The sequence below is a fragment of the Bos indicus x Bos taurus genome, chromosome 8 (genome assembly GCF_003369695.1).
Source record: "Bos indicus x Bos taurus breed Angus x Brahman F1 hybrid chromosome 8, Bos_hybrid_MaternalHap_v2.0, whole genome shotgun sequence".
NCBI classification, from domain to species: domain Eukaryota; kingdom Metazoa; phylum Chordata; class Mammalia; order Artiodactyla; family Bovidae; genus Bos; species Bos indicus x Bos taurus.
The window spans coordinates 15,812,184-15,826,863 of NC_040083.1; the positions used below are offsets into that span (position 1 = coordinate 15,812,184).

General features: G+C 36.6%; 1 protein-coding gene and 1 pseudogene across 2 annotated transcripts in view; one reads left to right on the forward strand and one right to left on the reverse strand.

Annotated features, from left to right (window-relative positions):
- The window catches only part of LINGO2 (leucine rich repeat and Ig domain containing 2), a 1,450,974-nt gene that overhangs the window by 1,132,472 nt on the left and 303,822 nt on the right, over positions 1-14,680 (forward strand). The window lies entirely within an intron of this gene.
- On the reverse strand, positions 1,596-2,249 carry LOC113896939 (annotated as a pseudogene).

The following is a 14,680-nucleotide window of genomic DNA, read 5'->3' on the forward strand; positions in this document are numbered from 1 at the left end:
GTAATTGTGCACATTTGTATGTGTACATGTTGAAGCAACAGTTAGAACCAGACATGGAACAATGGACTAGTTCCAAATTGGGAAAGCAGTATGTCGAGGCTGTATATTGTCACTCTGCTTATTTAACTTATATTCAGAGTACATCATGCAAAATGCCAGGCTGGATGAAGCACAAGCAGGAATCCAGATTGCCGGGAGAAATATCAATAACCTCAGATATGCAGATGACACCACTCTTATGGCAGAAAAGGAAGAACTAAAGAGCCTCTTGATGAAGGCAAAAGAGGAGAGTGAAAAAGCTAGCTTAAAACTCAACATTCAAAAAACTAAGATCATAGCATCTGGTCCCCTCACTTCATGGCAAAAGGGAAAAAGTGGAAGCTGTGACAGGTTTTCTTTTCTTGGGCTCTGGTCCCATCACTTCATGGCATATGGATGGGAAACAATGACAGACTTTATTTTCTTGGGCTCCAAAATCACGGCAGATGGTGACTGCAGCCACGAAATTAAAAGATGCTTGTTCCTTGGAAGAAAAGCTATGACCAACCTAGATAGCATATTAAAAAGCAGAGACATTACTTTACCAACAAAGGTCCATCTAGTCAAAGCTATGGTTTTTCCAATAGTCATTTATGTATGTGAGAGTTGGGCCATAAAGAAGACTGAGCACTAAAGAATTGATATTTTTGGAATGTGGTGTTGGAGAAGACCCTTGAGAGTTCCATGGACTGCAAGGCGATCAAACCAGTCAATCATAAAGGAAATCAGTCCAGAATATTCATTGGAAGGAATGATGCTGGACATGAACCCCCAGTATTTTGGTCACCTATTACAAAGGACTGACTCATTAGAAAAGACCCTGATGCTGGGAAAGATTGAAGGCAGGATAAGAAGGGGACGATAGAGGACGAGATGGTTGGATGGCATCACCGACTCAATGAACATAAGTTTGAGCAAGCTCTGGAAGATGGTGAAGGAAAGGGAAGCCTGGAATGCTAAGAGTCCATGGGGTCACAAAGAGTTGGACACAACTGAATTACTGAACAACAAATATTTTGGCTGAGGGGAGGAGGTGTTCTAAGTAACACCATGGTCTAGAGTAGCTCTAGAAAGCTTATTATTTGGCTTTTTCTTTTCGATGATTAATAACTATCTCCCAGGTTGGTATTCCAAAGCTGATTGTGTCCTGATCTCTAATTCTAGTTTGTTTATAAAAATTGCTTTCTCAACACTAGCATTGTTAAATAAGAAACCTACCTTCACTGACTGAATCAGCACAGGAACTTTTAATATGCATTAAATGGAAGTAACCCTGCAGGTCAAACTTATACTCACCCAACTATTCTATAGTGATACCTATCATTTTGGTTTTCCTTTTTAATCAAGTCAGGCTTTTATATATGTGTTGATTACATGATTTCCCACAGGATTGTTTTTTAAAGAGTTGAAAATTGTATTTTCACATTTCACAATACAAATGAAAATTACTTTTTTTTTGGGGGGGTCGCATTACTTCCCTCCAAAACTACTCTCATTTTGATAGGAAGGGGGAACACGTTTTCCTTGTTATTCTCTTAGGAAACACCCCAAGTCACAGCACCATGATCTTCTGATGAAGATCATGCTTTACATAAAGCAAGTAATGTAAAATTGATATGAAGAGGCTCTCCAATCTCTTTATCTTTCTAGTCAGGTCTTTCCTCACCAGGTGGGCACCATGATGAGACAGGCAGAAGGTCTCATCACTGGGGGTCCAGGCATCATGGGTATGTGGCCTCCCATAGGCAGCCTCATTCTAGGAGCAGGTCCCACTGGCATGATCCCAGGAGGAGGAGGGCTCATCATTGGCATCATGGGAGGGACCCCCATGTGGGGTGCTAGCTTCATCCCTGGGCAGGAGGTCCTGGGAGACTGGGGGGAGGTGGGATCATTGCCCCTGCAGGAGGAGGAGCAGAGAATGGAATAAAAGGTATCTTTCCTTGTTGAAATAGCTGTTGTTTTTATCAATCAGGCTCTGAGCCTGCCCTTCTATGCATTTCTGATAGTAGTCCTTCACATTCTCTTCGTGCTTCCTACCACTGCAGTGTGTCTTTCTCACAGAGGCAGAATCGTGGGTGAGGAATGGATCACAGTAGTCACAATAAAACAGGCATGTTGCTCCGCAGGCCATTGGCAGCTCTGTTCCCCATAGGATTGTATGTTGGGTGTTTTAGGGAGTGCCTTTCCTCTGCCCCAGATATACTTAAACTTCTGATAATGTAACTTAAGACTCTAATGGCCTCTATAGTATAAAAATTCTGTGAATAGGAAGTAGAATATGTTTAGCTGCCCAAACTCACTTTAGCTCAAGTTTGTTCAGTCAGGTTGTCTATCATTTTTTTCTTAACAAGGGATGAAGTAGAGGACAAAGATATATATGTTGTTTAGAGTATACATGTCGTTTATATTAATGGAGATATGAAACATACATACTTAAGCTGTCACAGTATCTGTCTTAAGAGAAGTATGCTGCTGCTTGGTCATTCAGTCATCTACAACTCTTTGCAACCCCATGGACTGTAGCTCCCCAGGCTCCTCTGCCCGTGGGGATTCTCCAGGCAAGAATACTGGAGTGGGTTGCCATGCCTTTCTCCAGGGGATCTTCCCAACCCAGGGATTGAACCCAGGTTTCCTGCATTGCAGTGAATTCTTTACCATCTGAGCCACCAGGGAAGCCCCAGCCCTTAATTTGTTCTAAAAGACTAAAGAGATCATTCCAGATTTGGATGACCCTAAGATATTTTCCATTGAAATGGGAGGCTTGTTATTAATATTCACAGCAATGCAATTGGCATGACCTTCTTTCCAAATAATGCAATTTTTCAGCTTTTTTCCATGCCGAGTTCCATGAAAAAGATGTCATATATAAGAGATAGTTATATAGACATTATTAGCATGGGGTTTGAATTTGACAGTATAAGGATGGTTTTGTACTAAATTTTTTTCATGAAATATAAACCTTAAATACTAACACTGAAAATATTAGAGAACATTTTAGTATAAAGGATAGTGCTAGACATATAACTAAAGCAAGAGAAGCATCCTCTTGATAAGATGCCTAGAATTCAGAATGTGCCTTTTCATCATAATCATGCTAAGGGTCATTGGAATTGAGTGTCTTGATGGTATCATCTGTAAAATGGAGTTAATGGCCCCTTTTCCTTACTTATCTCACAGAATATGGTGAAAGATAATAGAACTTTGCAAGTAGCCTTACAAAGTCATTACACAAATAGAAAGTTTTACTATACCTATGTGGGAATATGTCCTTTGAAACACATTAAGGAAGAGAGTACCATATCTTAGAACTGAGGATACCATTTTATGCAGGTTTCCAAATGTATGATATGGCTGAAAATATTAATCTTATTTGTTATTTAATTTTGTAAGTGAGAATAATTTCTCACTTCTTTCTCATGAAAATATGTAAAATCCCTTTAACATTTCAGAAAATTTAAGTATTTATAATTTTTAATTTCAATAGAAACATTAATTTTTCCACATCGTTCCTCTAAAAGTTCAGTTTTACTTGGAATTGTTTATCAGTGAATGACTTCTATACAGGGAAAATTTCTCTCCTACACATACTACTTTTAAGCACATTTTCTGAAGTCCATCAACTTGCAGGCCCCCTTCACCCTCTAATTCGATGATATCCTGGCAGACCTTTACCATTTTTCTCTGATCATAGAACATTTTTCTCTCCAAGGCTAATCTCTTGATCTTGTTACTCTCTATCCTCAAGCTTTCCACTGTTCAATCCTGATCAAAGCTTTTCCAATGGTATATTGAGATCTCCGTGTTATGTGTTTTCATTATCTTCTATGATAGGAATTTAAGAAATGTGATGAGTAAATAATGGCCAAACTTGAAATTCTGATACTTGTCAAAAATATATATATATGATTTGTTTCACTAGTAAAGTTGCTTTATTATCTTTTTGATTTGTTAGTCTAACCCTACATACCATTAAAAATAAGCAAGAAATTGTGATGGGAAAAATTTTGATGTCAAAATGTGTAACGCATACTTAAGGGTTAACTGTAGTAAGAAATATGTGAATGTTATAGGGAAAGAACAAAGCATTTTTGTTAAATGTACAAGAAGGTGGAAATAAACTGGTACTCAAATTAATTTCCTGTGTGGAAAGATGAACTTTACAAATGTAAATTATTTTATATATTTATTGCACAGTTAAAATCTCAATAAATATTGAGGTTTTCAATAATTTAAAATTAAAATTTACTAAAAATAAAAGCTGGATGGTCATATTCAATGTATTTTAAGTTGTTAAGGTGGGGATTTACCCTGCTGTTTGGTCGCTAAGTCATGTCTGACCCTTTTGTGACCCCGTAGTCTATAGCCCGCCAGGCTCTTCTGTCCATTGGATTTCTCTGGCTAGAGTACTGGAGTGGGTTGCCATTTCCTTCTCCAAGGGATCTTCTGGACCCAGGGATCAAACCTGTGTCTCCTGCATTGGCAGGCAGCTTCTTTACTACTGAGCCATCAGGGAAGCCCAGGGATTTACCCTATCAAATATCAAATAACATTATAAAGCCACTGTAATTGAAATATGAGATATTAGGTTATAAAAGACATTAGACCTCAGAAATAGAACTAATAATTTCATATATGACAGAGATGAGATCTATTCCCTTTTCCTTTCTAACGTTAGAAGCCTATCTACACTTTTAATTTTTGAGTAGCTTCCGTCGTGGAGATTACCCGTTTTAGTTTTATTTTTTTGAAGAGTCAATTTTTAATTAATTTATGAATTCAACCTTTTTCACATTTAAATTAATTGATTTCTGTGTATATATAAATATAAATAATTTTTAATCTTCTTTCATTGAATCTGTTGAATAAATTGTTTGCAAATTCTCTAATATAAAGTTTAGTTTCCTTTATTCCTTTTATTATATTGTCTGTTAAAAAGCTTTTAAAGGTATAAATGTGAAACTGAGAGTATATTTGGTTAATATCTCGTTTTTCTAAGAGATATTTTAATTGGTTTCACTTCTAATACAACCTGCAGTTGTGCAACTGTAGTTTTGATTTTCGCTTTAAGCCTAAGAGAATTGAGAAGTAATTTTTGTCTGTTGTTGGAATTTTTGTTATTTTTCTTTGATTGCCTTTTTTTGATCATTTGTCTGTACAAGATGTTCTTTTATGGAAGTCAATTAAATTATAATTATTTCTGTTATCAGTTTTTATTAATGAACTATGAAAACATGAAAAGAGATGAATTATCTATTAGGGTGGTATGTGGTTCAATGTTTACTTTATTAATCTTGTTTAAATTCCTATAACTTAATTTTTGATTTTTATTTTTACTTTGTCTATTAAAAAACTGAGAAAGAATGTGTTGAGTTTTCCTACTAATGACGTATTTCTGTTTGATCATCATTGTATTTTTCAGTTTCATTGTGTACACTTTGATGTTAAGTTATTCAGTTCTCAAGTTCTGTGACTGTGTTACTGGATATTTTATGTTTACTAAGATAGACTTTTTTGTGTGTGTTCACAACGTGTCTGATTTTCTGTCTAAAATTAGTACTCTCGTTCCTGGAATTTTTGTTCTTCTTTGCTACTCTAATATTTGTTTCTACTTTTATTTTAAGTGATTTTCTTGTAAACCATATATATTAGAATTTTATTTTTCCTTGTAAAGTTATCAGAGACTTTTTACTGGAAATGTACCATGTATTTATTGCTATAACCCAAGATTATTTGCTTTATTTTCAACATTTTGGGAAATATGTGTACACAGTTTGAACTTGGCCACTTTTTTTAAATCACCTCTTTAATGAAATAAGAACAAAATTATATGTTTTAACTTTCTCCATAGTTAGGAGGAGAAATTTTGCCTACTTTTATTTTCCCCATTCTTTTCTTTTTAAATATGTGTATATAGAACTCTAAAATATTTTAAAATCATATTCTATTCTATATCTTACTCTAGTTTAAGAATAATTTTTCACACTTTTAATGCTGTCAACACATCTTCAGCTATTTTTTTAGATTTAACTTTATAACTAAGCAATTTTGATATTTATCATAAGTTTGCAACCTAGCTCCCCACTCTTGAAACTTAAATACCAAGCTACTTAAACATAGATGCAGATAGTATTTTAAAGAATGACACATAGATTTAATATTTTCTGAACTTTGACTTTTTCTCTGAATATCACTGTGTTGCTTGTTAATAGAAACAATAATGGCCTAGGTATAAAATTTTAAATCCTAACGTTTTCCCCTGAGGAATAAGAAATATTTAAACCAAAAGAAGGACTATATGTGTGGAGTGAAGTCATGATATTGTTGTGTGCTAAAGGGATCAGAGTGAGTCCGTGTAATTCCACAGGGCAAAACCAAGATCAAAGGTAGAAGCTATATAGAAAGTTGGATGAATAAAAAAGTTGATCTCTTTAACACAGAGAGTGTTCTAAAGATAGAGGCAGAGCTGCCTTACAAAATCATAAAATGTAGTACAAGTTTTCCTCCAGTGACTTTGTGCCTCCTTCGTAAGATATTGTGCAGAGGGAATTTATACTAGATTGTTTTAAGAGTAGGGAACATTCCCTTAGGTAGGTACCTGCCTCAAAACTAGAGGATCCATCTCTTACTAAGGCTGGTACATTGTTTAGTGAATTGTAAATAGATGGAACCATTAAGATGAGACTTTACATAAACTGTGCTTTTATTTATTTATTTTTGAGAAAAAAAATAAAGCCTTGTTTACGTTGGTTAATTAATTAATATCCTGTTGCCATCATAGTGTCTCATGCTTTTGCTGCATGATGGATGGTGGAGGGGGCGTGGCTTGGGGAGGCGTGGCTTGCATTTCAGCTATTCAGTAGACGTGGCTCCTTTGCAACCGTCTTTCTGTAGCCCTCCTTTGAATACCAGTCAGATGTACATATACACAATGGAGTATTACTCAGCCATTAAAAAGAATACATTTGAATCAGTTCTAATGAGGTGGATGAAACTGGAGCCTATTATACAGAGTGAAGTAAGCCAGAAGGAAAAACACCAATACAGTATACTAACGCATATATATGGAATTTAGAAAGATGGTAACAATAACCCTGTGTACGAGACAGCAAAAGAGACACTGATGTATAGAACAGTCTTATGGACTCTGTGGGAGAGGGAGAGGGTGGGAAGATTTGGGAGAATGGCATTGAAACATGTAAAATATCATGTATGAAACGAGATGCCAGTCCAGGTTCGATGCCCAATACTGGATGCTTGGGGCTGGTGCACTGGGACGACCCAGAAGGATGGTGTGGGGAGGGAGGAGGGAGGAGGGTTCAGGATGGGGAGCACATGTATACCTGTGGCAGATTCATTTTGATATTTGGCAAAACTGATACAATTATGTAAAGCTTAAAAATAAAATAAAATTTAAATTTAAAAAACAAAAACAAACAAACAAAAAAAACTAAGCATCCATACTGCTCACACTGAAATCCGCGAAAGAATTTGTAACCAGAGCAAAAGCCCTCTAGTGGAAGATCTGTTTGTAACTCTATTACATAGTATGTGACTATTAACTAGAGGGATTCTAAATAGTTCTTTTAGGAACCTTTTAATGTTTTTTTTTTTTTAAATTGCTGAGTTCCAAATAATACTTGGTGGGTAGTCTAAATATTTAATGTTAACATAACAAAAAAGAACACCGCTTTTATTGTTAAACAACACATACCAACTACATAGAAGGGAACAACAGAACAACTATATCTGAATTTCCATTTTAGAAAACTATCACTAAATGTGTAAACGTGCCATTCTCACTTAACTTATAGCTGAACCAGATAACGTGAAAGAACTTAGAGGAAAACAGCAAAGAAAAGCTGAACTTCTGTTTTATCCTTTACGTGGGCTCCTATTCTATGCACAGCAGGGTGATCATAGTTCATAAAGCAGGACCAAAAGCTTACTAGGGTTTAAATATAGCCTGTGACCTCAGGGAATTTCTGGATTTTAGTTCTTGTTCTGCCAGCTCCTGTTAGTTCTTTGTCAATTACCAGAGCTTCAAATTCCTTATCTGAAATTGGAAGGGCTATTGCATGTAATAATAATACCCATTGCTATATTGAGTACTTGCTATGTGCCACACATTGTGCTAAGCACTTTATATGTATTATTTCATTTAATCTTCACAACAACCCATATGTTAGAGATGTGACCCCACTGATTCTACCATTAGAATGTTGGTCTGCCAGACAGCAAATCTATATACCTGAAAACAATATAAATCTTAAAAACCAAATCTAGGTCTAAAATTTTATGAGAAATTGGCCTTGGACTAACTAATGTCAATTACACATCGAATTCTCTGTTTCTGATGAAAACCACCAATGAGTTAATTAACCATACTGTTCCTGGGTCATTTGATTTAATTCTGGTCCTTAGGTTTAGTCTCCTCCATCATTCCTCTTTCTGTGGCTGCCTATTTTGCTTTCTCTTATTAAGAAATTTTCATTTTCACTGCATTTAAACTGTCAGTATTATCCTTTATCTGGTTTTATGTTTAGCAAGTTAAACTATCCTCATAATTTTATCAAATTTCTAGAAAAGTCCTGTTGGTATTTGATCTGCATTGCATTTTAACATACACTGTAGTTTGAAGAAATTTGACATCTATAGCTATTCTTTAAATATTCAGTCTCATGGCACAGGAGTGCAATATATCCCTGTAATTATGTTGTTTTTTAAAGTAGTTCCCAATAATATTTGATATCCTTCAGTATATGTTTCAGTTCAGTTCAGTTGCTCAGTCATGTCCGACTCTGCAACCCCATGAACTGTAGCACCCTAGGCCTCCCTGTCCATCACCAACTCCTGGAGTCCACCCAAACCCATGTCCATTGAGTCGGTGATGCCATCCAACCATCTCATCCTGCGTCATCCCCTTCTCCTCAGGCCCTCAATCTTTCCAAGCATCAGGGTCTTTTCAAATGAGTCAGCTCTTCGCATCAGGTGGCCAAAGTATTGGGGTTTCAGCTTCAACATCAGTCCTTCCAACCAACACCCAGGACTGATCTCCTTTAGGATGGACTGCTTGGATCTCCTTGCAGTCCAAGGGACTCTCAAGAGTCTTCTCCAACACCACAGTTCAAAAGCGTCTAACATATTCCTTCTTAATTTGTAGGTATCTTCTTTTTCTTTGCTACTTTCTTTCTCATTTATTGGCCCTTCTCTTTTCTTGATCTTCTCCCTATCCCATCAAAAGTAGATGTTAAAACACTTTTATCTTATAAAACCCTAGGTATAGGATTTCCTGTACCCTAATTGTGCTGTCTCATCTATCCCAATGATTGCAACTACCACCTGTACATAGATGACTTCCACATTTATATGTTAATCCAATCTATGTCTATAATTCCTTGTACTCTTCTCTACCAGGTACCATTAGCAATCCCAAACTCAAAATATCCAGAACCAAACTCATTATCTTATTTCTGAGGATAAATTCATACATTTGAATTCCATATTTTGCTTAATAGTATTACAATATGTATCCAAATTCAGAGTATTAGAGCCAGCTTCTTTCTCTCTCTTTTTCTATATACAATCTGCAGCCAGGTCTTAATGCTTTAAGTTCTGTGAAGTTTCCAGCATCCATCCCCTTTTCTCCACTGTCATAACCACTGTCAGAGTTCATGCTCTCCTGAAATCTTGTCTGGATTATTGCTTTGATCTTTAAACCTTTCTTTTTGTTTCCATCTTCTTTCCTGCCATCCCATCTAGCCTGATAACCATCCTGTTCTTCTTTCTATTGCACAGCATCATTTCAGTCTGTCCTGTAGTCAGGATGCTGCAATAGTCCACAGTAGCTCCTTGCCTAACTCAGTACAAGTTCCTCAAATTAGAAGTTAAGACCCTCTTACTCCAGTTTCTTTGCATTCTTCCTTTCAGGTGATTCTAGTCCTCAAGCCATCACACTATCCTGCAACTGAACTGTTCACTTCTTTAGAAATACCTGATAATTTTATTCATCTATCCAAATTGGTCATACTGCAGCTGTTCCCCTGAATACCTCCTTGGTCACCTCTACCTAGTGAAGCCTATCTACTTTAAAAGTATATGATATCTCCCTCACCTCATACCTTAATTTTGGTAACTTGTCATGGTATAAAGGAATATTATGCTGTTTATGTACATGACTTTTCTTCATTTCTAGATTTTTCAGCTCTTTAACTGCAGGGATTGATCTTACTCATCTTTCATTCTACTCAGTCTTTTGTGCACATATAGACTTCTCTAAATATTTATTAAAACAAATTATCAGTTCAGTGAGTTCAGTCACTCAGTCATGTCCAACTGCGACCCCATGAACGGCAGCACGCTAGGCCAAACTATCCATCACCAACTCCCGGAGTCCACCCAAACCCATGTCCATTAAGTCAGTGCTGCCATCCAACCATCTTATCCCCTGTTATCCCCTTCTCCTCCTGCCCTCAATCTTTCCCAGCATCAGGGTCTTTTCCAATGAGTCAGCTCTTCACATCAGGTTGCCAAAGTACTGGAGTTTCAGCTTCAACATCAGTCCTTCCAGTGAACACTCAGGACTGATCTCCTTTAGGATAGATTGGTTGGATCTCCTTGCAGTCCAAGTTACTCTCAAGAGTCTTATCCAACACCACAGTTCAAAAGCATCAGTTCTTCAGCGCTCAGCTTTCTTTATAGTCCAACTCTCACATCCATACATGACCACTGGAAAAACCATAACCTTGACTAGACAGACCTTTGTTGATAAAATAATGTCTCTGCTTTTCAATGCTGTCTAGATTGGTCATAACTTTCCTTCCAAGGAGTAAGCGTCTTTAATTTCATGGCTGCAGTCACCATCTACAGTAGTTTTGGAACCCAGAAAAATAAAGTCAGCCACTGTTTCTGCTGTATCTTCATGTATTTGTCATGAGGTGATGGGTTCCGGATGCCATGATCTTAGTTTTCTGAATGTTGAGTTTTAAGCCAACTTTTTCACTCTCCTCTTTCACTTTCATCAAGAGGCTTTTTAGTTCCTCTTCACTTTTCTGCCATAAGGGTGGTGTCATCTGCATATCTGAGGTTATTGATATTTCCCCCGGCAATCTTGATTCCAGCTTGTGTTTCTTCCAATCCAGCGTTTCTCCTGATGTACACTGCATATAAGTTAAATAAGCAGGGTGACAATATACAGCCTTGACATACTCCTTTTCCTATTTGGAGCCAGTCTTTTGTTCCATGTCCAGTTCTAACTGTTGCTTCCTGACCTGCATACAGGTTTCTCAAGAGGCAGGTCAGGTGGTCTGGTATTCCCATCTCTTTCAGAATTTTCCACAGTTTATTGTGATCCACACAAAGGCTTTGGCATAGTCAATAAAGCAGAAATAGATGTTTTTCTGGAACTCTCTTGCTTTTTCAATGATCCAGCGGATGTTGGCAATTTGATCTCTGGTTCCTCTGCCTTTTCTAAATCCAACTTGAACATCTGGAAGTTCATGGTTCACGTATTGCTGAAGCCTGGCTTGAAGAATTTTGAGCATTACTTTACTAGCATGTGAGATGAGTGCAATTGTGGGGTAGTTTGAGCATTCTTTGGCATTGCCTTTCTTTGGGATTGGAATGAAAACTGAACTTTTCCAGTCCTGTGGCCACTGCTGAGCTTTTCAAATTTGCTGGCATATTGAGTGCAGCACTTTCACAGCATCATCTTTCAGGATTTGAAATAGCTCAACTGAAATTCTATCACCTCCATTAGCTTTGTTCATAGTGATGCCTTCTAAGACCCACTTGACTTCACGTTTGAGGATGTCTGGCTCTAGGTGAGTGATCACACCATCATGATTATCTGGGTCGTGAAGATCTTTTTTGTACAGTTCTTCTGTGTATTCTTGCCACCTCTTCTTAATATCTTCTGCTTCTATTAGGTCCCTACCATTTCTATCCTTTACTGAGCACATCTTTGCATGAAATGTTCCCTTGGTATCTCTAATTTTCTTGAAGAGATCTCTAATCTTTCCTGTTCTATTATTTTCCTCTATTTCTTTGCATTGATCACTGAGGAGCTGAGAAAGGCTTTCTTATCTCTCCTTGCTATTCTTTGGAACTCTGCATTCAGATGCTTATATCTTTCCTTTTCTCCTTTGCTCTTCTCTTCTCTTCTTTCACAGCTATTTGTAAGGCCTCCTCAAACAAATTAAATGGACCCCAATTATAGGAATTGCTGGTTCAGACAAAGAAACAAACACCTAATTTTAATTAGATTCAGAAGGTGCCTTGTTTAAAATAAAACCTGAGGTATGCTGATTTCTTCATTTTGTCCTTACCTGACTCAAATTTTAATTTTAAGGTGAACAGCTGAGAACCTCTGATTGCAAAATCCTGCATGTCAATGGGTTTTTCATTGTTAAAATGAGTTATTTGCTAGAAATGCCTCATTGCACCTAGGTGTTTGATTCAAAGGCTGTGATTTATGACTTAGACTGGAATTTTATAGGAACAATGTCATATTACACCTGAAAATGTCATTTATTTTAATGCTGTATTTAAATTACACTTATACCAAGTTACAGCAATATTTAAAAAGTAATATTCAGTGCTTCCTTACATTTACCACGTTTTTTAATCAGAGTAGAACTGGGTTCAAAGTTACTGAATGGGGAAACAATTCTGCCACAAAAATGTAACTGTTGAATAATTAATCAAAGAAGAAATGTGTTCAGGTATATGGTTTTGTCTTTCTTTGTTGTGAGAATTTCATTTTTATTTTTGAAATGAATATATTCATGCCCCTGGATTTTCCCTTTTGAAGTGGGATTCATAGCATATCTCAAAACTAAACCCATAGTACATTTTACAGAAGGTAATACAGATACAATTTTCTGATGAATGTGAAGTGTATTTTTCCAAAATGTATTTAAACTAGAATATTTGGAAGTGGGTATGCTTTAGTGTATTCTGGAGGAAATAAGCAATCATTTAAAATAGTGGATAACTGGGTATAGTAGTGAGTGTAAAATAAAGTTGAGATAATCAAAGTGCTTCCTGACTCTATAAGAATGATCAGGGATTAATTTTCAGCATTTATTCATTTTTTTTTTTTAATGTTGTGAGACAAAGCATTGAATATGTTAGTTTCACCCTTTGTCCAGAAATAGCTGTAGTTCACATTGCCTGCATTTTTTAATTCAGATCAATAAGTGGGAATTTTAATATCCCCCTTTATTACTAGTAATTTTTTAAATTCCCTGAGTATTTCTCACTTGACTGCAAACCACAAAATAATATGCTTTCTTCATAGATTGTGTCTCTGATCCCCACATTTCTACCCACTCCCAGTCAGAGATGACGGAAGCAACTTAGCAGGCACACACACCAATTAGGAGAAACAAATGTGTCATAATGCATAATTTTTGTTTGTTTCTGGGAGGTCTTTTTCCTTTGAAGTGGCAGCATACTTGTTTGTTTTATTTGTTTTGCAATAGAGGTATAGATTTAGCGAGGAAGCAGTGGTATTCACCTCTATTTTCCTGGAGATCAGTTGTAGGTGTTTATGAGGTATGTGATGGTGATTTTATGGGTCAGAAATCTAGGATTTAGATACCTTATAGACAGGAGCAATCTAACCAACCCATGTAGGAACTGAACTTATAACCAACAAAACAAACGGGTGAACAAGCAATAAAAAGATCGAGTTGGTTTGAAAAGTAAAAGCTTCAACTCTTTTTAGGTCACGTTCAGAGCTTCTAGTCAAAACCATTTCTGAACACAACTCCAAATAAGTCTAGTGTTTTTAAAATATTCATAGTAGTATTTTATTCACTAATTTGTACCTATTGGGATGAGTACGTGCTTTGTATTACTGATGCCAAGAGTGCCTTGTCCCAGAGAATTTCATTTTGTATGACAGAAGACAAATGAACAGCAAAATGATTTTACATGGTTTACTATTCTGAAAAGCAGTGTTACATTTTTTTTAAAGTATTCCATAGCTAAATAAGTCTGGAAAACATTGTGTTAACATTCAGTCAGGCTTCTTTTTTTCTTCTTCCTTACAAAAGTACTTAGATTTCAACATTTTAATCTTTTTTTTTTAACATCTTCATTTTATTTATTTTTGTAATTTTTTTAACTTATCTGCCTGTTGGGTCTTAGTTGTGGCACATGGAATCCAGTTCTCTCACCAGGAATGGAGCTTGTGCCCCTACATTGGGAGCACTGAGTCTTAACCACCCGTCTGCCAGGAAGTCCCTAATATTTTAATCTGCATTGTGAATCTATTAGAGGAAAATATGGTGTGTGGCCTTTCATAATCTAATTAGTCTATGAAAACTTTGTACACAGTACGTATCAGCTCCATTTGTTCTATAGAACACAGTTTGAGACGGATTATCTATAATATGCATGTGTGTGTGAGTTGCTTAGCCGTGTCCAACTGTTTGCAACCCCATAGACTGTAGCCCACCAGGCTCCTCTGTCCTCCACTATCTCCCAAATTCATGTCCATTGAGTTAGTGATGCTGTCTAACCATCTCATCTTGTACCAACCCCTTCACCTTTTGCCCTCGATCTTTCCCAGGATCAAGGTCTTTTCCAGTGAGTCAGTTCTTCATATCAGGGGGCCAAAGTATTGGAGCTTCAGCTT